Here is a 27511-nt window from a genome sequence, read left to right on the forward strand (position 1 = left end):
CAACTGGACAATGATCCCAAGCATTCTTCCAAAGTTGTGGCAAAATGGCTTAAGTACAACAAAGTCAAGGTTTTGGAGTGGCCATCACAAAGCAATGACCTCAATCCCATAGAAAATGTGTGGGCAGATCTGAAAAAGCGTATGGGAGCAAGGAGGCCTACAAACCTGACTCAGTTACACCAGCTCTGTCAGGAAGAATGGGCCAAATTTCACCCAACTTATTTTGGGAAGCTTGTGGAAGGCTTCCCGAAATGTTTGACCCAAGTTAAACAATTTAAAGGCAATGCTACCAAATAGTAATTGAGTGTATGTAAACTTCTGACCCACTGGGAATGTGACCAAAGAAATAAAAGCTGAGAGAAATCATTCTCTCTACTATTATTCTGACATTTCACATTCCTAAAGTAAAGTGGTGATCCTAACTGACCTAAGACAGGGAATTTTAACTAGGATTAAATGTCAGGAATTGTGAAAAACTGAGTTTAAATGTATTTTGCTCAGGTGTATGTAAACTTCCAACTTCAACTGTATATTTCTATATTGGGAGCATTAAAGTTATACAATAATATGCTTTGCGTATAGAGTCCCACCTTTTTACACCATTGGCTGTTGCACACGAAAAGTAAAAGTAGTTAGGCCACAGACATAATTATAAATTGTATGTCAGCTAAGGTAGGATATAAGTGTATTGAGAACATTTGATATGTAAGATAAAAAATGCATATCTACTGTGATCTCAATAATAAGAGATCCTATGACTGGTTATTTGTATATTCAAAGATGAACTCCCCTAATGGGATTTACAGACATCATATGGTGGCTTCTCTATTGTTTCATTCATCTGCCATAATCTTAGAGCTCTTCTGTTTAAGAAACTATTTGCTAATTACATTCACATCTCCTTTTACTGAAGATGGTTGGGATACCTCCACCCACACAGTGAAAGTTATTTAATAGAAGCACAAATGAGCGTAAGACCTCTAAATTGGACCAGGCAACAAACACATTGTCTACAATTGTTCATTAATAAGCAGATCTGCGTAAGAGTGAATCAATTGGTAATAAAATAAATATAATTGTTTCCTTACCAATAAGCCTCCTCAGGCAAAGTAAACAACATTTACTGTGTTGGATGAAAGACAATTGGATTTTATCCTCTTTTTAATCAGATACAATTGTTGGTTTAGGGATTCAACATTTTATTATTCGATTTCATTTGAAAATGTTGGATTGTGCCACGTATCCTGCTCGGACGAGCAATGAGTGACTAAGCCCTTCCAAAAAAACAGGGTTCACAGCACAGACGCACGGAGATCTGGATGCATATTGCATATTGTATATAACCAGAAATCCTGCCAGTATGACAAATCCTTCTTATGCCTATTCAGTTTTTCAGTGAATTCATTCAATCAACTGGGGCACATGAATGTGAGACTGGAGAAAGAGCTAGCATCTTCATTCTGAATAGAAAAGAGAATCTTAGTCTGAGGAGGATAAAACGAACATGCACAATTGAGCATGTGCCATTTGTACGAGATAAGTTCAGGTTGGAATCGGTTCATACCGTTCTGCTGTGTCGCGGGAGGGAGGGAAATTATTTTCTGTGTTCAGACCATATGTGACTCGTTTCAGGAAACTAGGCGTATGTCGCACGTCACTACTTCACAGGAGCAGCATTTGAACGTAAAAGTAATTTTTTTATCAAAATGCGTTTTTGGGGAGAAATGACCTCTGGAACAAGTGAACATTCATGTTCCCTAATAACAAACTTGTATTCCATCCATAAATATGAAGAAAATTGTTAAATTACGAGCCTAGTTGGTTTAGCCATGGAAAAAGCCAGGAACCTTCCCACTAGCCATGTTAAGATAATTAGTTAATTAGATAATTAGTTAAGATAATGTATGGGCTGGACATGCCGAGAGATGAGCTTGAATTGGTCTGCCATGTAGCACGCTTCTGTCTATAACGTTAGCTGTTCAGCATGTGTTGATAGCAGTGGAGGCTCCTCAGAGGAGGAAGGGGAGGACCATCATCCTCCGTGAATTTCATAAAATGTTTAATTGTAAAACATTTAAAAAGTTATCATTTTTAGATAAAACTATACTAAATATGGTCATGTCACCAAATAACTGATTAAAACACACTATTTTGCAATCTACAGTAGCCTCAACAGCACTCGAGTAGGGAAGCACCATGGTGTAGTCGTTGGACAGCTAGCTTCCATCCTCCTCTGGGTACATCGACTTCTAATACGAAACCTAGGAGGCTCATGGTTCTCAACCCATTCCTTAGACTTACACAGTAATTATGACAACTTCCGGAGGACATCCTACAGCCTATCAGAGCTTTTGCAGCATGAACTGACATGTTGTCCACCCAATCAAAGATCAGAGAATTAATCTAGTACTGAAAGCATAAGCTACAGCTAGCTAGCACTGCAGTGTAAAAAATGTGGTGAGTAGTTGACTCAAAGAGAGAAAAAGGAAATAGTTGAACAGTTTTGAACAAATTAATTTCTTCCAAAATAAAGGAGAAGCAAGAGAGAAATATATAGAGAGAGAGAGAGAGTATGTAATTTTTTTTCACTTTCACTAGCCTATGGAAACACCCTGCTCAAACAGAGGGATGATATGTTAGCTAGCTGGCCATGACTTTCCAACACAACACCTTGACTTGGAAATCTTCCAAGTCAAGGTAAGCTTTTGGTATTACTAGTTTATTGCAACCAATACTGACTGTACACTAACGTTACTGCATGATTGTAGCGGGTTTACTAACGCGTTAGTTCTATTAGCTATGCTGACTATGATGCTAATTTAGCGAATATGGTGACAACGATGTACAGTTGAAGTCCGAAGTTACATACACCTTAGCCAAATACATTTAAACTCAGTTCTTCACAATTCCTGACATTTAATCCTGGTTAAAAATTCCCTGTCTTTGGTCAGTTAGGATCACCACTTTATTTAAAAAATGTGAAATGTCAGAATAATAGTAGAGAGAATGATTTATTGCAGAATTTATTTCATTATTTTGTTTACATACACTCAATTAGAATTTGGTAGCATTATTTGGTAGCATTGAATAGCATTAAATTGTTTAACTTGGGTAAAACATTTCAGGTAGTCTTCCACAAGCTTCCCACAATAAGTTGGGTGAATTTTGGCCCATTCCTCCTGACAGAGCTGGTGTAACTGAGTCAGGTTTGTAGGCCTCCTTGCTCACACATGCTTTTTCAGTTCTGCACACATATTTCTATAGGATTGAGGTCAGGGTTTTGTGATGGCCACTCCAATACCTTGACTTTGTTGTCCTTAAGCCATTTTGCCACAACTTTGGAAATATCCTTGGGGTCATTGTCCATTTGGAAGACCCATTTGCAACCAAGCTTTAACATCATGACTGATGTCTTGAGATGTTGCTTCAATATATCCACATAATTGTCCTACCTCATGAAGCCATCTATTTTGTGATTTGCACCAGTCCCTCTTGCAGCAAAGCACCCCCACAACATGATGCTGCCACCGCGTGCCTCACAGTTGGGATGGTGTTCTTCGGCTTGCAAGCCACCCCCTTTTTCCTCCAAACATAACGATGGTCATTATGGCTAAACAGTTCCATTTTTGTTTCATCAGACCAGAAGACATTTCTCCAAAAAGTACAATCTTTGTCCCCATGTGCAGTTGCAAACCGTAGTCTGTTTTTTTATGGAGGTTTTGGAGCAGTGGCTTCTTCCTTGCTGAGCGGCCTTTCAGGTTATGTCGATATAGGAGTCGTTTTACTGTGGAAATAGATACTTTTGTACCCCTTTCCTCCATCATCTTCACAAGGTCCTTTGCTGTTGTTCTGGGATTGATTTGCACTTTTCGCACCAAGGTACGTTCATCTCTAGGAGACAGAACACGTCTCCTTCCTGAGCGGTATGACGGCTGTGTGGTACCATGGTGTTTATACTTGCGTTCCATTGTTTGTACAGATGAACTTGGTACCTTCAGGCGTTTGGAAATTGCTCCCAAGGATGAACCAGACTTGTGGAGGTTTACCATTTTTTTTCTGAGGTCTTGGCTGATTTCTTTTGACTTTCCCATGATGTCAAGCAAAGATGCACTGAGTTTGAAGGTAAGCCTTGAAATACATCCACAGGTACACCTCCAATTGACTCAAATTATGTCAATTAGCCTATCAGAAGCTTCTAAAGCCATGTGTCACGTTCCTGACCTTATTTCCTTTGTTTAGCCTTGTTTAATTGGTCAGGACGTGAGCTGGGTTGGCATTCTATGTTATGTGTTTCTATGTTGGGTTCATTGCATTAGCCTGATATGGTTCTCAATCAGGGGCAGGTGTTTTACGTTTCCTCTGATTGAGAACCATATTAAGGTAGGCTGTTCTCACTGTTTGTTTGTGGGTGATTGTTGCTGTGATTGTTGCTGTGTCTGTGTTTGTTCGTTTGTTCACACGGTACTGTTTTGTTCGTTTGTTCCTGTTCGTGCGTTCATGTTTTATATGTTCTTAAGTTCAGGTCTGTTCACGTCGTTTATTGTTTTGTAGTTTGTTCAAGTGTTTTTTCGTCTTCGTTTAATAAACGATAGTATGTATTCAAACCACGCTGCGCTTTGGTCCGATCCTTGCTCCTCCTCAGACGAGGAGGAAGACGAACGTTACACCATGACATCATTTTCCAAGCTGTTTAAAGGCACAGTCAACTTAGTGTATGTAAACTGCTGACCCACTGGAATTGTGATACAGTGAATTATAAGTGAAATAATCTGTCTGTAAACAATTGTTGGAAAGATTACTTGTGTCATGCACAAAGTAGATGTCCTAACTGACTTGCCAAAACTATAGTTTGTTAACAAGAAATTTGTGGAGTGGTTGAAAAACTAGTTTTAATGACTCCAACCTAAGTGTATGTAAACGTCCGACTTCAACTGTAGGCTGTTTGTAGAGGTTTTGCTTGGAAAGGTTTTTTAGCCTGGTCCCATACAGCGTATTTGTTGTGCATTGAAGTCCACAAACTAATACAACTTGGAGGTTATGAGAGTGAACTCTGTTTGCGTGTGATCAGGGGTGTATTCATTCCGCCAATTCTGTTGAAAACGTTTCTTAAATGGAAGGAAACGGAACAAAACGGGGATAAACAGACCTGAATTTGTCCAATAGAAACTCTCGTTTGCAACTGTTGGACTAATGATTACACCCTATATCAGCTAGATTTTTGAGGTCTGTCACCTTAAATTTGTCTCTCAACCTGTGTGCACCTACGTTGTAAACTTTCATTCATAGGCTAGGTTGTAGCAACCTCATGATGTGTAAAGAGAAAATTTGAGGATCATGTAGTAGCCTAAACCTATCGCTGTTACATTAAACTGGGTGAATGGAATATGAATAAGAGTCATCCAATATGCTGTAATAGAAATAAGGCCATGCTCATGAAAACAAAGTATCCTCCCTCAGCTGAAACGGCGCTGACTGGCACTGGTTTTTGAAAGATATAACGTTAGCCTTTGAGAACTACAATAGTTTGCTACTTTTCTCAACAACATTGATGCCCTGAATTTAGCAGATGCTATCGACAGATCAGTAGGAAAAAGTGAATGGCTACTTTCTGCACACGCCACAGTCGGTGTGATCCATGTAAGAGTCTAGCTACATTTTCCAGATATAAGTTTCTAATTTTGTCAGAAAGTAATTTTTATTGCAAGTTAAAGCATTGTAACGGTTGCTTTCCTCCTCTTCGTCTGAAGAGGAGGAGTAGGGATCGGACCAAAATGCAGCGTAGGTGGAATACATGATGAAATTTATTTAAACAAGACGACGAACACGAAGAACACTTGAATAACTACAAAACAATAAACGATGTGAACAAACCTGAACTAGAGAACATAACGCACTAACAGGAACGAACACATACACGAACGAAAACGAAACAGTCCCGTGTGGTGCGACATACACAGACACAGGAACAATCACCCACAAACAAACAGTGAGAACAGCCTACCTAAATATGGTTCTCAATCAGAGGAAACGTCAAACACCTGCCCTTAATTGAGAACCATATCAGGCAACACATTTAACCCAACATAGAAACACATAACATAGAATGCCCACCCCAACTCACGCCCTGACCAACTAAACACATACAAAAACAAGGAAAACAGGTCAGGAACGTGACAAGCATACTGTTAGTTAGCTAGCCAAAACTTAGCTTGCTTGCTGGCTCGCTAGCTAACGTTATGTGTATGATCTGTATTAATATTATTCAAATCAGAAATTCATTTGCATTGCTAGTTGTAGCCTAATTTTAGCTAGTTAACATTGAACCTAATTTGTTAGCTTTAGCTACCTGAAGATTCATACTACAGCTATGACAATATTTGTATTAGTAGTAATATGAGTTGGGGTTATGCCGGTTCATTGTTTAGCTACCTAGCTAGCTACATGTCTAAACATAACCCATCAAATTAGGCGGTGTGTCTGGGGGTGATTACGGCCATCGGTTGTATTTCATGACATGTACATGACGTGTACATGTTTAGACAATAGTAACCCATTCACTTAGCTAGATGTGGGTGAGGGGTGGTTATAGCATTTCCTTCACATGACTCATCAATTTAGACAAGTGTTTCGGGTAAGCGTCATATAATAACGATAAAATATTTATAATATATTTATGTTTTTAATATTGCTACTATGCAAGTATGCAAGTACTATCACTGTACCGTTTACACCTTCTGTATCCTGTGCATGTGACGAATAAACTGTGACGAATAAACAAATTAACAACGATTTTATTTGATATAGCATGTGTTTACCACATGGCCTCACATGTGAATCCTTAAAGAGATGGGTGGGACTAAGGCTTAAGACAGTGTGAGCGAATCTGAATAGGTGTACACAAAGAAGAGCTCTTCAGTAGATGTACCAAAACATTTAAGGGGCCATTTTTGCAAAAGTGGGGTTACAAGTTTATCAACTTTCAAATTGTTCCTCATTGTTCCTCAACTGCAGTGTATGATATACCATTTTCTAGCTCTGAGTCTCTACTTTTATCCAATGTAAAAAAACACAATTTCAAAAATTGCTACATAAGACCAAATCGAGGCGGTCAGTCACATATGGGAAAGTCCATAAATAGACCTGGGAGTGGACTGGTACCACCCACTAGACACGTCACTCCCCAGACCTTTGTGACTTCACTCATTAGAGTATTTCCCCTTGTAGCCTACGTAACTCCTTTACCAAAGCATCGAGGGTGAGGCCTTGACCTAGGTCATAATTTTTGTCTCTTATCTAACAATCACTTTAAGCAGGGGTAGGCAACTAGATTCACTCGCGGGCCAATTTTTGTCTGAGCAGATGGTCAGTTGGGCTGGAACATAATTATAATAATTTGCACGCTTCAAATTGACCACAACTATGCCCAAAAATAGACTGTATTTGAAAATAACAATAATTTCATACCTTCATTACATTGAGACACCATCACGTCTCTTCTTATATTCATGGGAATAGTTGGGAACAGATTTCCTGAAATTATAATTATTTATTTATGAATTCCTGGTGATTTATGAATTTCCTGGTGATTCCCCAAATATGATTATAATAATTGCTTAATAAATTATGTAAGGAATGTGGGGAAGATACCACAGAAACCGGACAGGTTATGCAGGGGAAATACCACAGAAACCTGACAGGTTATGCAGGGGAAATACCACAGAAACCTGACAGGTTATGCAGGGGAAATACCACAGAAACCGGACAGGTTATGCAGGGGAAATACCACAGAAACCCGACAGGTTATGCAGGGGAAATACCACAGAAACCGGACAGGTTATGCATGGGAAATACCACAGAAACCTGACAGGTTATGCAGGGGAAATACCACAGAAACCGGACAGGTTATGCATGGGAAATACTACAGAAACCGGACAGGTTATGCAGGGGAAATACCACAGAAACCGGACAGGTTATGCAGGGGAAATACCACAGAGACCGGACAGCTTATGCAGGGGAAATACCACAGAAACCTGACAGGTTATGCAGGGGAAATACCACAGAAATCGGACAGCTTATGCAGGGTAAATACCACAGAAACCAGACAGGTTATGCAGGGGAAATACCACAGAAACCGGACAGGTTATGCAGGGGAAATACCACAGAAACCTGACAGGTTATGCAGATAAAATACCACAGAAAACGGACAGGTTATGCAGGGGAAATACCACAGAAACCGGACAGGTTATGCAGGGGAAATACCACAGAAACCGGACAGGTTAAGAAGTAGAGATACCGCAGAAACCTGACAGGTTATGCAGGGGAAATACCACAGAAATCGGACAGGTGATGCCACATCTAAAGAACCCAGGGTGAGAATACTTCAAGAAGAATGATTTAGTTTTCCATATTTAAACCATGTACATATCCAACCTATCCTTTTCTCTATAGCCACTATAGCCACTGTTCCTTGTTTTTCTGTAAGGAATGTAAATGCGATATTATGGGTATACGTTCCAAAAGGAAGCTCAGATGAGTTCTGAAATTGCTTTTGCACACACCATTGGCTATCGGTACAGGAGGAAGTCAGGGAAGGGCTTCCACCTCTGACAGCTACTAATGGAGAGCCTGGTACTACTGCCTTTAGAATAGAAGCCTAGCTAACTGCTGTAAGGCCATGTAGCCTGAGGTCAGAGTTACATGTATCTCATTAAAGAGGGATTTGCAATGGTCATAAGATACATTTAAGGTCAGGCCATTAAGGCCAATGAAAAATACTTTAGATTATATTGAACAGTTGAGAATATTATTGGTAAAGTATTTTTTTGTCATACTGCTTAGATCTATTCTGACCTGAGACATTTTTCATCTATGCAACCTAATAGAAACATAGCTTTAACTCTGGCTATAAACACATGAGTGACTCGTTTCAGGAAACTAGGTGTATGTCGCGCATCACTACTTCACAGGATAGCCTTTTTTTAATCAAAATGCGTTTTCTGTCAGAAATGTCTTATGGAACATGTGAACTTTCATTTGCCTTAATAACAAACGTGTATGCCATGTAGATAATCCTTTCTAAGGTGGCTTTAAAAAAAATATATCACGTAGTAGAACTGCATAAGTGTTGCTCTCCACTTTCTGGAGGACCGAGTTTTGAAATCAGTGGAATTAGAGTATGATAGCTAAGGAGATGGAGAAAAAACCTGCCTCCGGATTACATCTTCAAACTAATGGCAACCATGGCATCCGTGACAGAGAGGAAGACGTGCCCATCCATGTATATGGGTAAGATAGTCTAGCTAGCTACAATTTCAGATATTACACATTTCTGATTTTGTCAGAATAGTCATTTTCATTTCAAGTTAGTGTACTGTTAGCTAGCTAACGTTAGCTGGCTGGCTCGCTAGCTAACATTACATATATGATCTGTGTAGTAATATTTTTCGTATCTCAGAGCCATTTGCTTTGCTAGTTATAGCCTAATGTTAGCTAACCTGGTTGGTTAGTTACTTGCAGATTCATGCAGGGTAATAACTTCATGAGTTGGGATGATGGTTCATTGTTTAGCTAGCTAGCTACATGTCTTAACAAAAGACTCCACTATGCAAGTAACCATTTCAATAGAATGTTCATGATGTCACTGCGATGACTGTTGATAGAAGTAGCAATGTAATAAAGTAATGACTTTTCGAATAAGTTACCTTACACCTTATGTTACTTGACAATTTATTAGCTACGCTCTCCTTACAAACCACATAGCATATCTTTACAGCAGCATGTATCGGTATGTTAGCTCGCTACTTAACATTAGTTGGCTACTAATACATCAAACTTGCCAGTATGTTACCTATAGGCGATCTAACTAACTACCCAACGTTTACTGACTTAATTATTCCCGTCAATCTTAGCTTAGCTAAGTGGTATAGTCGTTGTGTGTTCAAAATGGACATTCGGGTGCTTTCGTAAATTCGCTCTGGCTATCTACTCCGATTTCAGAGTAGATAGCCGCAAAACAGCATAATAAAATGTTTGCCAGCAGCACAGTTGCAGTCACCAACGCTCTGGATAACATAAACACAGCCTAACCAGCTCTGCTAGGGTGAGTAAAATGGTCAGAGTGAGCTGTTCTCTCATTTGTGTCTGGAAGTAGCTTGCAAGCAAGCCAAAGTTAGCCAGTTAGCTTGTGTGCTTGACTGCTGTTGTTAGGACAGAACGCTCGGATCAAGCCTACTCCTCGGTCAGAGCGTCCAGTTTGTGCTCTGAACGCTCCGAGAGCAAAACGCTCTGAATTTACAAACGGACAATCTGACAAACATCTGAGTTCATGACCGCCCAGAGCACACTCTGGCTCTCCAGATTAAATTCACGAACACACCCATAGTATAAACAAGCCTTTAGTATTGAAATCTTTGGTTGTTTAGTCCATGGCCTCACATGTGCAATCTTTAAAGAGATGGGTGGGGCTAAAGCTTAAGAGGGTGTGAACGATGCTGAATGGTTGTAGACAAAGACGAGCTCTCCAGTACGTACCAAAAGATTCAAAGGCCACTTTCTAAAAAGTGAGGTTACAAGTTTATCAACGTTCAAAGCAGAACTACTTTCCCATTGTTCCTCATCTGTAGTGTATGATATACCATTTTCTAGCTCTGAGTCTCTACTTTTATCCAATGTAAAAAACACCACTTAAAAAATGTGCTACATAAGACCGAATGGAGCCGGTCAGTCACATAGAGTTTGAGTGAAGGTGTATGAGAAATGCGAAATATGTTGAAGTTGCAAAACTGCACTGTTTAGCACTGTTTCAAATGACATTGATAGGATGCATTGCTTTGCTTCTCACTGTTTGTAAACCTAAATCAAAAATGCACATTTTACATGCAGCTTTTACTCCCACCTATCATGAGTGTGATGTCTTTGCAGAAAGTGGCACAAGCTTTGCTTTTACTGTACACAACAGATCTGCAAAGGAAAAACAATGATAGAAACATCCTGCCACTGGGGACTTTGTAAGGACATCCGGTAGATGGCTATATAAAAACACAGCTGTAATATAAACTGAGTGTACAAAACATTAAGAATTCCTTTCGTCCGGGCATAGACCCTAAAAGGTTTCGGAAGCATTCCACGGGGATGCTGGCCCATGTTGACTCCAATGCTTCCCACAGTTGTGTCAAGTTGGCTGGATGTCCTTTGGGTGGTGGACCACAAGTGGTAACTATTGAGTGTGAAAAACTTAGTAGCGTTGCAGTTCTTGACACAAATCGGTGCGCCTGGCACCTACTACCATACCCCGTTGAAAGGTTCAAATCTTTTGTCTTGCCCATTCACCCTCTGAATGGCACAAATACACAATCCATGTCTCAATTGTCTGAAGGCTTAAAAATCCTTTAACCTGTCTCCTCACCTTCATCTACACTGATTGAAGTGGATTTAACAAGTGACATCAATAATCATAGCTTTCACCTGGATTCCCTTGGTCAATCTGTCATGGAAAGAGCAGTGTTCTTAATGTTTTGTGCACTCCGTGTATATGTGCTGTAATTCATTTGTAATAAGGAGCCCTATTGTGGAGCCCTGCAAGTGTTCCCATTTATTCACTTTCCTTTAGAGACAAAATACAATAAATTAATAAAGAAATGTTGAATAAGATATGCAAACCAGTGTGTTCATTTTTGGAATGCATTTTCCATTGTTAACAATGTGTGACTATCTACCTTCATGTTCTCTGTTCTTTTTTTCAAGGTTCTGAGGAGAGAGGAAATCACAGTTGTAACAGAACAGAAGTTTATTAGAGGTGATGCTTGTTTGAACCGTTCCGACATGACATATTTTGCAGCATGACTTGGCCTTTGTATTGAATATCTGACATTGTAATTAGTCAAATTCAGTCACACGAGCAAAAACATGCTTGTACAAGCTGACAACAATTAACAATCAAATTAAATGTTCCTCTTATGTAAAAATGTTATCTAGTCTCGCTGGCATTGTAAACTTGTTATCTATACTGGCTGGAATTGTAAACATGTTATCTATACTGGCCGGAATGGTAAGCATGTTATCTATACTGGACGACATTGTAAGCATGTTATCTATACTGGCTGGCATTGTAAACATGTTATCTATACTGGACGACATTGTAAACATGTTATCTATACTGACTGGCATTGTAAACATGTTATCTATACTGGACGACATTGTAAACATGTTATCTATACTGGCTGGCATTGTAAACATGTTATCTATACTGGACGACATTGTAAACATGTTATCTATACTGGCTGGCATTGTAAGCATGTTATCTATACTGGACGACATTGTAGACATGTTATCTATACTGACTGGCATTGTAAACATGTTATCTATACTGGACGACATTGTAGACATGTTATCTATACTGGACGACATTGTAAACATGTTATCTATACTGGACGACATTGTAAGCATGTTATCTATACTGGACGACATTGTAGACATGTTATCTATACTGGACGACATTGTAGACATGTTATCTATACTGGCTGGCATTGTAAACATGTTATCTATACTGGCTGGCATTGTAAACATGTTATCTATACTGGCTGGCATTGTAAACATGTTATCTATACTGGACGACATTGTAGACATGTTATCTATACTGGCTGGCATTGTAAACATGTTTTCTATACTGGCTGGCATTGTAAACATGTTATCTATACTGGCTGGCATTGTAAACATGTTATCTATACTGGCTGGCATTGTAAACATGTTATCTATACTGGCTGGCATTGTAAACATGTTATGTATACTGGCTGGCATTGGAAACATGTTATCTATACTAGCTAGCATTGTAAATGTATTATCTATACTGGCTGGCATTGTAAACATGTTATCTATACTTGCTGGCATTGTAAACATGTTATCTATACTGGCTGGCATTGTAAACATGTTATCTATACTGGCTGGCATTGTAAACATGTTATCTATACTGGCTGGCATTGTAAACATGTTATCTATACTGGCTGGCATTGTAAGCATGTTATCTATACTGGCTGGCATTGTAAACATGTTATGTATACTGGCTGGCATTGTAAACATGTTATCTATACTGGCTGGCATTGTAAACATGTTATCTATACTGGCTGGCATTGTAAGCATGTTATCTATACTGGCTGGCATTGTAAACATGTTATGTATACTGGCTGGCATTGTAAACATGTTATCTATACTGACTGGCATTGTAAACATGTTATCTATACTGGACGACATTGTAAACATGTTATCTATACTGGCTGGCATTGTAAACATGTTATCTATACTGGACGACATTGTAAACATGTTATCTATACTGGCTGGCATTGTAAGCATGTTATCTATACTGGACGACATTGTAGACATGTTATCTATACTGGCTGGCATTGTAAGCATGTTATCTATACTGGACGACATTGTAAACATGTTATCTATACTGGACGACATTGTAAGCATGTTATCTATACTGGACGACATTGTAGACATGTTATCTATACTGGCTGGCATTGTAAACATGTTATCTATACTGGCTGGCATTGTAAACATGTTATCTATACTGGACGACATTGTAGACATGTTATCTATACTGGCTGGCATTGTAAACATGTTTTCTATACTGGCTGGCATTGTAAACATGTTATCTATACTGGCTGGCATTGTAAACATGTTATCTATACTGGCTGGCATTGTAAACATGTTATCTATACTGGCTGGCATTGTAAACATGTTATGTATACTGGCTGGCATTGTAAACATGTTATCTATACTAGCTAGCATTTTAAATGTATTATCTATACTGGCTGGCATTGTAAACATGTTATCTATACTTGCTGGCATTGTAAACATGTTATCTATACTGGCTGGCATTGTAAACATGTTATCTATACTGGCTGGCATTGTAAACATGTTATCTATACTGGCTGGCATTGTAAACATGTTATCTATACTGGCTGGCATTGTAAGCATGTTATCTATACTGGCTGGCATTGTAAACATGTTATGTATACTGGCTGGCATTGTAAACATGTTATCTATACTGGCTGGCATTGTAAACATGTTATCTATACTGGCTGGCATTGTAAACATGTTATCTATACTGGCTGGCATTGTAAGCATGTTATCTATACTGGCTGGCATTGTAAACATGTTATGTATACTGGCTGACATTGTAAACATGTTATCTATACTGGCTGGCATTGTAAATGTATTATCTATACTGGCTGGCATTGTAAACATGTTATCTATACTGGCTGGCATTGTAAACATGTTATCTATACTGGCTGGCATTGTAAACATGTTATCTATACTGGCTGGCATTGTAAACATGTTATCTATACTGGCTGGCATTGTAAACATGTTATCTATACTAGCTAGCATTGTAAATGTATTATCTATAATGGCTGGCATTGTAAACATGTTATCTAGAATGGCTGGAATTGTAAACATGTTATCTATACTGGCTGGCATTATAAACATGTTATCTATACTGGCTGGCATTATAAACATGTTATCTATACTGGCTGGCATTGTACACATGTTATCTATACTGGCTGGCATTGTACACATGTTATCTATGTTGGCTGGTAAGAGGCCTATATGGTTTTAACTTGCCATCGCACAAAAAAAATGATATGGTAACACTTTATTTGGATATCCACCTGTAGATGTTCTACAGACTATCAGTAACTATCTACTAACCCTTACCTCAATCTTAACCCTTATCCTAACCCTAACCTTACCCCTTACCATAACAGCACGCAGTTGCTTATCAACAGATAGTTTGTTGATAGTATGACCATCTGTCCAAATAAAGTGTGACCAATTATACAATGTGTCATCTACCATATCCATATACAGTATCTGCTTTGTTCAGTTCTGTTTCTCATGTTTATATATCAGGTACAATCGTCCTAAGCATTTTTGCCATCTGATTTGTTGAACCATTTGACTGAAAGTAAATCCCTCCATATGTTCAGGGACAGATTATCTAATTCAGAACCTCACACAACCCCACTAACATGGGGGAGAAAACCAACCTTACTCAACCCCACTAACATGGGGGAGAAAACCAACCTTACACAACCCACTAACATGGGTGAGAAAACCAACCTTACACAACCCCACTAACATGGGTGAGAAAACCAACCTTACAAAACCCACTAACATGGGGGAGAAAACCAACCTTACACAACCCCACTAACATGGGGGAGAAAACCAACCTTACAAAACCCACTAACATGGGGGAGAAAACCAACCTTACACAACCCCACTAACATGGGGGAGAAAACCAACCTTACACAACCCACTAACATGGGGGAGAAAACCAACCTTACAAAACCCACTAACATGGGGGAGAAAACCAACCTTACACAACCCCACTAACATGGGGGAGAAAACCAACCTTACACTACCCACTAACATGGGGGAGAAAACCAACCTTACACAACCCCACTAACATGGGGGAGAAAACCAACCTTACACAACCCCACTAACATGGGGGAGAAAACCAACCTTACACAACCCCACTAACATGGGGGAGAAAACCAACCTTACACAACCCCACTAACATGGGGGAGAAAACCAACCTTACACAACCCCACTAACATGGGGGAGAAAACCAACCTTACCCAACCCCACTAACATGGGGGAGAAAACCAACCTTACAAATCCCACTAACATGGGGGAGAAAACCAACCTTACACAACCCCACTAACATGGGGGAGAAAACCAACCTTACAAAACCCACTAACATGGGGGAGAAAACCAACATCTCATTGTTTCCTTTTTCTGATTCACAAAGTTATGCGCATATTGTTTATAATTGTTTATGTTTATCGTTCGATTGTGGTCTTTGCCTTGTTCCAATACATATAATTTCCTGTATTGTAAATATTCCTGCATTTTTGTCCTCTACAGCATATCCCTTCCAATGAACTGTCTTCACAAATTTGAATTCCAAGTCTGCCAGAGTGCTGAAATGAACGTGGTGATTTAATCAGTTTAAAATGTGCACCAGAGCCACAAGGGAACTGGGGAAGGAATTAATGACTGAGTAGCCAGAAGCCTCATGTACTTTTGAAGGTGGCTAATTATAGGCCACTAAGTTTTTCTACATTCATGATTTTCTAGATGCTGAATTTCATTAATGAGTGTTTTAAGTAAATGTTTGAGTTTGCAGAAAGTATGTTTGGAGTTGCTAATCTGCTCCTATTTACATGAATAAAATCTCACCTATGTGCAGCAATATCTCAATGCACTGTGCATCTGTAATAGAGCACTCCACTGGGGCCAATTACGACAACCAAAAGACTCATCCCCTGCTTTTGTTTTAATGTGATCGCTCGCACGTTGTAATAACAGGTTCAATGAGATGTTAACACAGCTACCTTAAGCTGATATAAGGTACCACCGCAACATGAACAAATGGTGCTAGCAGTCTCGATTTAACTCACAACATCTGTTCAGTCTATTGTGTTCTCTTACCTCCAGAATTTGCATATCAAAACATTCACAGTCGATGTAAGTAGCCCACCATCCACCCAGCTATTTACATTCACGCTCCATCCCTAATTCATGAGTAATTTGGCTCATGGTGGCGGGAGTACCCGGTTGAATACATTTCAGCTGCATTAGGTTTAATTAGAGGAAGCGCATCTCTGTGTGGGTGTGTTTTAAGGTTCATGAACCTTGGGACAACACCGTTTCTCTTTATCTATGGTGAGCCCCATGAATCAACAGATCTAGGGTCAGTGATAAATGGGCTACTGTACATAATATAACATACTCAGTTTGTACATACACTACCAGTCAAAAGTTTTAGAACACCTATTCATTCAAGGGTTTTTCTTTATTTTTACTATTTTCTACATTGTAGAACAATAGCGAAGACATCAAATCTATGAAATTACACATATGGAATCATGTAGTAACCCCCCAAAAAGTGTTAAACAAATCAAACTACATTTTATATTTGAGATTCAAATAGCCACCCTTTGCCTTGATGACAGCTTTGCACGCTCTTGGCATTATCTCAACCAGCTTCACCTGGAATGCTTTTCCAACAGTCTTGAAGAAGTTCTCACATATGCTGAGCACTTGCTGGCTGCTTTTCCTTCACTCTGCGGTCCGACTTATCCCAAACCATCTCTATATGGTTGAGGTCGGTGGATTGTGGAGGCCAGGTCATCTGATGCAGCAATCCATCACTCTCCTTCTTGGTCAAATAGCCCTTACGCAGCCTGGAGGTGTGTTGGGTCATTGTCCTGTTGAAAAACAGATGATAGTTCCAAATGATAAGCCCAAACCAGATGGGATGGCGTATCGCTGCAGAATGCTGTGGTAGCCATGCTGGTTAAGTGTGCCTAGAATTCTAAATAAATCACAGACAGTGTCACAGGCAAAGCACCCCCATAACATAACACCGCCTTCTCCATGCTTTACGGTGCGAAATACACATGCGGATATCATCCGTTCACCCACACCGCGTCTCACAAAGACACGGCGGTTGGAACCAAAAATCTCAATTTGGACTCCAGACCAAAGGACAAATTTCCACCGTTCTAATGTCCATTGCTCGTGTTTCTTGGCCCAAGCAAGTCTCTTCTTATTATTGGTGTCCTTAAGTAGTGGTTTCTTTGCAGCAATGTGACCATGAAGGCAGTTGATGTTGAGATGTGTCTGTTACTTGAACTCTGTCAAGCATTTATTTGGGCTGCAATTTCTGAGACTGGCAACTCTAATGAACTCATCCTCTGCAGCAGAGGTAACTCTGGGCATTCCATTCCTGTGGTGGTCCTCATGAGAAACAGTTTCATCATAGCACTTGATGGTTTTTGCGACTGCACGTTTTCCGCATTGATTGTCCTTCATATCTTAAAATAATAATGGACTGCCTTTTCTCTTTGCTTATTTGAGCTGTTCTTGCCAAAATGTGGACTTGTTCTTTTACCAAATAGTGCTATCTTCTGTAAACCACCCCCACCTTGTCACAACACAACTGATTGGCTCGAAAGCATTAAGAAGGAAAGAAATTCCACAAATTAACTTTTAAGAAGGCACACCTGTTAATTGAAATGCATTCCAGGTGACTACCTCATGGAGCTGGTTAAGAGAATGCCAAGAGTGTGCAAAGCTGTCATCAAGGCAAAGGGTGGCTATTTGAAGAATCTCAAATATAAAATATATTTTGATTTGTTTAACACTTTTTTGGACACTACATGATTCCATATGTGTTATTTCATAGTTTTGATGTCTTCACTATTGTTCTACAATGTAGAAAATAGTAAAGCAATTAAGAAAAACCCTTGAATGAGTATGTGTTCTAAAACTTTTGTGTGTATTATTATTATTCTGAACATATGCAGAAACCTATACAGCCAGGATTGTAATCGCTGTAATGACATTAATTTAGCAGTCTAGAATACACTGTACACAGAGTGCTGTGGATATTACAATGTTGTTGTCTATGTACTTGTTTAACTGCATTCCTAATGCTGTACTTTTGAAATCATCTACTTATTTTTTCCACATGGGCAGAATTTGTCAAATGTGAATGGCTTTTTAACACTAATTGTGGTGCAGCAGTTTCCCTCTGCTAAACATCCAATGCAGTATCCAATACTTCCGAATCTTACTATTAAAATTGCCCTACCCGATAAGTGTAACATTTAAGTGTTTGCCCAGTAAGGCATTTAGTTCATGGCACTTCCCTTCACCAACTCCTGCCCACACCAAGATCATCAGCCTGGCAATGAGAAAAGGAATATCAGCCTCAGGTTACATGTGACTTATTCTGTGAGTTATAGCCTGTTTTGAAGTTTGAAGATGCACCATTTTTGGAAAGCACTACAGGAAAAGGGTGATACATTGATTTGGATTCATTACATGTTGCATAATGGTGATTTATAGTATGAGGATCTTTGCCAGTGTTTCTATGAATATAGGGCATTTTCCTTGCTCATTACATTTTCAGTATTTGCATATTGCTCTTATTAAGTTATGTAATGCTTAACGAAGAGTCCACACTAATTATTCCAGTGCATATTTATCTTGAAGAGAAGCGAAGATACGTATGAAAAATATTGCATTGCTGCGTCATTATGTTAATAACATACCACAAATTGACTTAATATGCTAAAAGCTTTTTTTCCCGCCCCTTTGGTGCTGGAATTTCCTTATTTTCCCCGGGGGAAAATCTTTTTTGGGGTTTGGTTACAGACCACCGACGGAAACATTTACAATGACAGCTAAACCAAAGAGACGAAATTACAGAATACGGGTGCAAACTGGCAGTTACTTTGTAAGTTTGTGCCTTGAGTGTTAATCACCCAGGGTAGCTTACAGTGTCCCCACGATGGCACAGCAGATGGTTCCACATCTCATTACTGAATGGCAGCACCCTTGGCACCGGCGCTGTAAATGCCATTGTTGCTATCCATCAGGGGTTGAGCAGGGTCAGCAGATCTAACCTTGCAAAAGGTGCCCCTAATCCCAAACTCAATAACTTGTCATTTCTGAGCACAACCTGATGGGCAAGATGCAGAAGCTCATTCTAACCATCTCTCTCCTCTCCTCTCCTCTCCTCTCCTCTCCTCTCCTCTCCTCTCCTCTCCTCTCCTCTCCTCTCCTCTCCTCTCTTCTCTTCTCTTCTCTTCTCTTCTCTTCTCTTCTCTTCTCTTCTCTTCTCTTCTCCTCTCCTCTCCTCTCCTCTCCTCTCCTCTCCTCTCCTCTCCTCTCCGCTTAATTTACCCATATCTCATTTACTGTAATATTGTCTGGGCCAGTACATATGCCTCCTACCTACACAAATTACTCATCATACAAAATACATTTGCAAGACTTAACACCTCTAATTACCTGGCTCCATCTGCACCTTTGTTTAAGAAACTAATGTATGCCAATTATGCACTTTCATCTACACATACTCATACTGTACCTCCAAGACATTGTTGTCGATCACTTGTTTTCTTTGGTGCAAACAAATAAAAATAAAATATTCTCTAAACTAGCCTGCAGCTGACCTCTGCAGGGTTAGAGTGGTGTACCCTCAGACTGAGTCTCTCTCTCTCTCTCTCTCTCTCTCTCTCTCTCTCTCTCTCTCTCTCTCTCTCTCTCTCTCTCTCTCTCTCTCTCTCTCTCTCTCTCTCTCTCTCTCTCTCTCTCTCTCTCTCTCTCTCTCTCTCTCTCTCTCTCTCTCTCTCTCTCTCTCTCTCTCTCTCTCTCTCTCTATCTATCTATCTCTGCCAGGAGAGTCTGAGCGAGTGTCAGGGACAGTCTTCAACCCATCTCTCCCATAACTGACTCCTCCACAGATAACTGCGTTTGAAGAACCTCCCTTGCTTAGGGGGGCCTATTATATCTCCATCGCCATGTGACACGCTGCAACACACTTCATTTACAGTGCCTTCAGAAAGTATTCATAACCCTTAAATTATTCCACAGTTTGTTGTGTTACAGCCTGATTTAAAAATGTATTACATTATTTTGTTACTCACCCATCTACACACAATAGCCCATAATGACAAAGTGAAAACAGGTTTTCAGAAATGTTTGTAAACTTATTGAAAATTAAATACAGAAATATCTAATTTCCCTAAGTTTTCACTCAATACATGTTAAATACATGTACATGTTAAAATTACCTTTGGCAGCGATTACAGCTGTGAGTCTTTCTGGTTAAGTCTTTAAGTGCTTTGCACTACTGGATTGTTCAATATTTGCACATTACTGTTTTTAAAACTCTTCAAACTCTGTCAAGTTGGTTGGTGATCATTGCTACAGTAGATAGCCATTTTCAAGTATTGCCATAGATTTGAGCCAATTTAAGTCAAAACTGTAACTAGGCCACTCAGGAACATTCAATGTCATCTTGGTAAGCAACTTCAGTGTATATTTGGCATTGTGTTTTGTCCTTCTGTAAGATTAATTTGTCTCACAGTGTCTGCTGGAAAGCAGACTGAACCAGGTTTTCCTCTTGGATTTTGCCTGTGCTTAGCTCTATTCCATTTCTTTTGAAAACACTTTTAAAAACTCTAGTCCTTGCCGATGACAAGCATACCCATAACATGATGCAGCCACCACCATGCTTGAAAATATGGAGAGTGGTACTCAGTGATGTATTGTGTTGGATTTGCCCCAAACATAACAAGTTGTATTCAGATCAAAAAGTTAATTTCTTTGCCACTTTTTTGCAGTATTGCGTTAGTGCCTTGTTGCAAACAGGATGCATGTTTTGGAATATTTTTATTCTGTACACTCTTCATTCTTTTCACTCTGTCATTTATGTTAGTATTTTGGAGTAATTACAGTGTTGCTGATCCATTGTTTTCTTCTATCACAGCCATTAAACTCTGTAACAATTTTAAGGTCACCATTGGCCTCATCGTGAAATCCCTGAGCGGTTTCGATCCTCTCCGGCAACTGAGTTAGGAATGACAAAAGGGAATACTTACTGACTTAAGACATTTCAGAATTCCATTTTTAATTAATATGTTTAAAAAAGTCTAAAAACATATTTCCACTTTGACCTTGTGTGTAGGCCTTTGACACAAAATCTAAATCTGAAATCAGGTTGTAACAACAAAATTTGGATAAAGTCAAGGGGTATGAATACTTTCTGAAGACATTAACATAACTGTGAACATGGTTATTTCTCCCTATCGGCAGTCAGAATGAGGAGTTAGGAGGGTGGGATCATGCTACATGCAGAGGTGGGGGTGAAGGACGGGATTAGGGCATGCTAAATGCAGAGGTGGGGGTGGAGGGTAGCATTAGGGCAGAGGTGGGGATGCAGGGTGTAAGGCTAGGGAGGGGGCTGTGTAAGACATTGTCTGACTCTGCAGGTGTGGCGTACTAGGATTTTCACACTGTGGACCCCTCACGGGGGTTTGATCATATTTTCCTCCCAACGGTTGGGGGCTTTCAGAACGACTTTTCCCCCAGCACAGCAGTCAGTAATGTACAGTTGAAGTCGGAAGTTTACATACACCTTAGCAAAATACATTTAAACTCAGTTTTTCACAATAACTGACATTTAATCCTTGTAAACATTCCCTGTCTTAGGTCAGTTAGGACCACAACTTTATTTTAAGAATGTGAAATGTCAGAATAATAGTAGAGAGAATAATTTATTTCAGCTTTTATTTCTAAAATCACATTCCCAGTGGGTCAGAAGTTTTCATACACTCAATTACTATTTGGTAGCATTGCCTTTAAATTGTTTAACTTCAAAAGTTCCGGGAAGCCTTCCACAAGCTTCCCACAATAAGTGGGGTGAATTTTGGCCCATTCCTCCTGACAGAGCTGGTGTAACTGAGTCAGGTTTGTAGGCCTCCATGTTCGCACACACTTTTTCAGTTCTGCCCACATATTTTCTACAGGATTGAGGTAAAGGCTTTGTGATGGCCACTCCAAAACCTTGACTTTGTTGTCATTATGCCATTTTGCCACAACTTTGGAAGCATACTTGGGGTCATTGTCCATTTGGAAGACCAATTTACGACCAAGCTTTAACTTTCTGACTAATGTCTTGAGATGTTGCTTCAATATATCCACATACTTTTCCTCCCTTATGATGCCATCTATTTTGTGAAGTGCACCAGTCCCTCCTGCAGCAAAGCACCCCCACAACATGATGCTGCCACCCCCGTGCTTCATGGCTGGGATGGTGTTCTTCGGCTTGCGAGCATCCCCCTTTATCCTCCAAACATAACGGTGGTCATTATGGCCAAAGAGTTCCATTTTTGTTTCATCAGACCAGAGGACATTTCTCCAAAAAGTACAATATTTGTCCCCATGTGCAGTTGCAAACTGTAGTCTGGATTTTTTAAGGCAGTTTTGGAGCAGTGGCTTCTTCCTTGCTGAGTGTCCTTTCAGGTTATGTCGATAAAATAATCATTTTACTGTGGATAAAGATACTTTTGTACCTGTTTCCTCCAGCATTTTCACAAGGTCCTTTGCTGTTGTTCTGGGATTGATTTGCACCTTTCGCACCAAAGTAGGTTCATCTCTAGGAGACAGAACGCGTCTCCTTCCAGAGCGGTATGACGGCTGCGTGGTCCCATGGTGTTTATACTTGCATACTATTGTTTGTACAGATGAACGTGGTACCTTCATGCATTTGGAAATTGCTCCCAAGGATGAACCAGACATGTGGAGGTCCACAATATTTTTTCTGAGGTCTTGGCTGATTTCTTTTGACTTTCCCATGATGTCAAGCAAAGAGGCACTGAGTTTGAAGGTAGGCCTTGAAATATATCTACAGGTACACCTCCAATTGACTCAAATTATGTCAATTAGCCTATCAGAAGCTTCTAAAGCCATGACATCCTTTTCAGGAATTTTCCAAGCTGTTTAAAGGCACAGTCAACTTAGTGTATGTAAACTTCTGACCGACTGGAATTGTGATACAAGTGAAATAATCTGTCTGTAAACAATTGTTGGAAAAATGACTTGTGTCATACACAGAGTAGATGTCCTAACCGACTTTCCAAAACTATAGTTTGTTAACAAGAAATTTGTGGAGTGGTTGAAAAACCAGTTTTTATGACTCCAACCTAAGTGTATGTAAACTTCCGACTTCAACTGTACTTACTACCAGTCAATGCAAGGCTTTCTCCTAATTGCAGCCTGATGGTCTCATTACAGAGCGGTTCCATATGTGTAGAAGAGCAATGAAAACGGCATATGATTAGAGGATTGCAACAGGATGCTAAAACAACTAAAAAACTCCAGAACAAGGAGTACATACTAACTAGTGTAGAACCCCACAACACGGAGTACATACTAACTAGAGTATCTGAATCCTAAAATAATGCAGCAAATTGAATTTCTGGAAGCCCAACTTTCTGAACCACTGCAAAAGCTTTACAGTAATTCACTTAATAGCTTAAAGGTGGACAAGCCTTGCTTCATTCAGCCTACGGTGAAAGTGCTTAAAGGTGGACAAGCCTTGCTTCATTCAGCCTACGGTGAAAGTGCTTAAAGGTGGACAAGCCTTGCTTCATTCAGCCTACGGTGAAAGTGCTTAAAGGTGGACAAGCCTTGCTTCATTCAGCCTACGGTGAAAGTGCTTAAAGGTGGACAAGCCTTGCTTCATTCAGCCTACGGTGAAAGTGCTTAAAGGTGGGCAAGCCTTGCTTCATTCAGCCTACGGTGAAAGTGCTTAAAGGTGGACAAGCCTTGCTTCATTCAGCCTACGGTGAAAGTGCTTAAAGGTGGACAAGCCTTGCTTCATTCAGCCTACGGTGAAAGTGCTTAAAGGTGGACAAGCCTTGCTTCATTCAGCCTACGGTGAAAGTGCTTAAAGGTGGGCAAGCCTTGCTTCATTCAGCCTACGGTGAAAGTGCTTAAAGGTGGACAAGCCTTGCTTCATTCAGCCTACGGTGAAAGTGCTTAAAGGTGGACAAGCCTTGCTTCATTCAGCCTACGGTGAAAGTGCTTAAAGGTGGACAAGCCTTGCTTCATTCAGCCTACGGTGAAAGTGCTTAAAGGTGGACAAGCCTTGCTTCATTCAGCCTACGGTGAAAGTGCTTAAAGGTGGACAAGCCTTGCTTCATTCAGCCTACGGTGAAAGTGCTTAAAGGTGGGCAAGCCTTGCTTCATTCAGCCTACGGTGAAAGAGCTTAAAGGTGGACAAGCCTTGCTTCATTCAGCCTACGGTGAAAGTGCTTAAAGGTGGGCAAGCCTTGCTTCATTCAGCCTACGGTGAAAGTGCTTAAAGGTGGACAAGCCTTGCTTCATTCAGCCTACGGTGAAAGAATTCCCTCAGTGTGACTTAAGTACTGCACATCAGGCTTCCTTAAGTTCATCAGAAGTGAGATAGAGAGAGGGTGACCTCCTCTATGTTCCTTTGGGTTCAGTGGCCCCCTCCATGCTTGCCTACTGAGTGGCTGGGTAGTGTTGGTGCATTAGCTCCTCTCCCATACCTGGACCAGTGATGTGGCCAGGCCTCAGTCCCATCGTCCTGCCAGATAGCAACTCTCCATCGAGTCATCAAAGAGACAGGTCGGTCGCACCCCTCCAAACACCCTAGAGTGCCCGACCAGGGGCAGTAACCATGGGAACAGACCATCATCGACCCCCTCCACCACTTCCTCTGGTCCCCCAGGCTTAGTCACGTCTCCCTGGGCAGTTTCACAGGTCTTTTTACATGATCCAAAGTAGCAGCCCATTTTGCAGAGGCTCAGCCGGTCGAGTACCTGAGAGGATGAACCTCAAATCCAAATTCCCTGGATCCCTGGACAGTTTTTATGTTTGGAAATGTAATATTATCTCAGCGTTTGCAGGCAAGTTGTTAAGTTGTCGCAGCCGGGTCAGGGAGATCGTTTTTTTTCTTCTTTTTTTCGCAGTGTAGAGCAAAACTGTACATTTATATGTCCTTGCTAGGACGACTAATAAACACATTGATATGTACTTTGACGAATAATAAACACATTTATATGTCCTTGCTAGGACGAATAATAAACACATTTATATGTCCTTGCTAGAATTTATAATAAACACATTTATATGTCCTTGCTAGAATTTATAATAAACACATTTATATGTCCTTGCTAGAATTTATAATAAACACATTTATGTGTCCTTGCTAGAATTTATAATAAACACATTTATATGTCCTTGCTAGAATTGATAATAAACACATTTATGTGTCCTTGCTAGGACGAATAATAAACACATTTATATGTCCTTGCTAGAATTTATAATAAACACATTTATATGTCCTTGCTAGAATTGATAATAAACACATTTATGTGTCCTTGCTAGGACAAATAATAAACACATTTATGTGTCCTTGCTAGAATTTATAATAAACACATTTATGTGTCCTTGCTAGGACAAATAATAAACACATTTATGTGTCCTTGCTAGAATTTATAATAAACAAATTTATGTGTCCTTGCTAGGACGAATAATAAACACATTTATATGTCCTTGCTAGAATTTATAATAAACACATTTATATGTCCTTGCTAGGACAAATAATAAACACATTTATATGTCCTTGCTAGGACGAATAATAAACACATTTATGTGTCCTTGCTAGAATTTATAATAAACACATTTATGTGTCCTTGCTAGGACGAATAATAAACACATTTATGTGTCCTTTGACAAATAATAAACACATGTATATGTCCTTGCTTGGACAAAAAAAATAAACACATTTTAGAGATTCCTGAAAGTCAAGTTGTAAAACTGATGCAGTATTAAAGTAAATCCCCAGGGCAGTAGTCCCACACGACATGTAAGGGCCTTTCTACAGTAGATAATAGTCAGATGTCTTCTGGCTATAAAGATAAAGTCATGATGAATAGCAGACACACTGAGACTGTAGTGGGAGAGATGGTGACTTGGTCTCTGTGATTCAGACAGCGTCAGTGACTGGCTGGCATGGGAGTCATTTATAGCATTATCTAGAGAAATGACCATGCTTTGCATTTTCAAAGAGCACGGTACATCCTGAGCTCCCACCCCCAGCCCTTGGCAGGACATTCCCACCAAGTGCAAGAGACTACATTTGGTTCCCCAGAAAAGTGCAACTTAATGTTCATTTAGGTTGGGGGGGTGAGTTTCTGTTTTTCCATTGATAAAAGGTCTGAGTATCCTTTCGTTTAACAGAGATGTTTTTCCAAGCTCCATGTGTGTGCAGATGCACATTAAACCTTTTCCCTGAGAGGTTATTCTAAAGACCCCTTTTATAACCATCTGATAGTTCGGAATCAAAATCTGAGTTGTAACCAATAGCATTAGTGTTGAGTTAACTTCCAATCACATCATCAGACCTACATGATGTCATCACAACAGCACCTAGTGTGTGACAGAATATGGGATGTGGTTAGCAACACAGAGAAGACTGAATTCCTGAGAAGACAATATATTTTTTTTTACGTAGAGTGTTGATAAAAGCGAGGTCGGGGGTTGGGCTGGCCGGTTGGGCCAGGCCTAGAAAAGCATCATATGAAATGCTAAGCAGACTGTGCCTCTGCTCCCACCCAGGGGTATCGTACTGTATGCAGCAGTCACATACACGTGGTGTGTGCAACAATGTGCAGGGGGATACAATGCCACACGTTTGTCCTTGAAAGAGACTGCTGTGCATTCAGATTGTCATGCTGCTCTGTCAAACAGAAGCCATTGATTGAATGTGGGTGGCCCTCTAGGAAATGCTGCAGTGCTGATCAATTAAACGGCGATGTAATGAATTACTGTATCATCTCACAGAGGCACACCACCCAAGGTGGTAACATTCAGTGTTTCTGCTGCAGTCATTGAGCTGTGCTGCACCAAGGCAAAATCATTGCTGCTACCCAAAAAAAGTATTGAACATAAAAAAATATTTCTACCGAGGTGCACTTTGAAGATGCTGGAACATTTACTTTTCCTCTGCTAACAAAATGAACAATGAATAGAAAAAACAGACAACCCCATAATAGAATAGTTAATCTATTTACCTAGTCGGCTTGTTGTGTGTTCATTGCGAGAGAAATATTCCTCTAAGGCG

This window comes from Salvelinus alpinus, chromosome 7 (genome assembly GCF_045679555.1).
Source record: "Salvelinus alpinus chromosome 7, SLU_Salpinus.1, whole genome shotgun sequence".
NCBI lineage: Eukaryota > Metazoa > Chordata > Actinopteri > Salmoniformes > Salmonidae > Salvelinus > Salvelinus alpinus.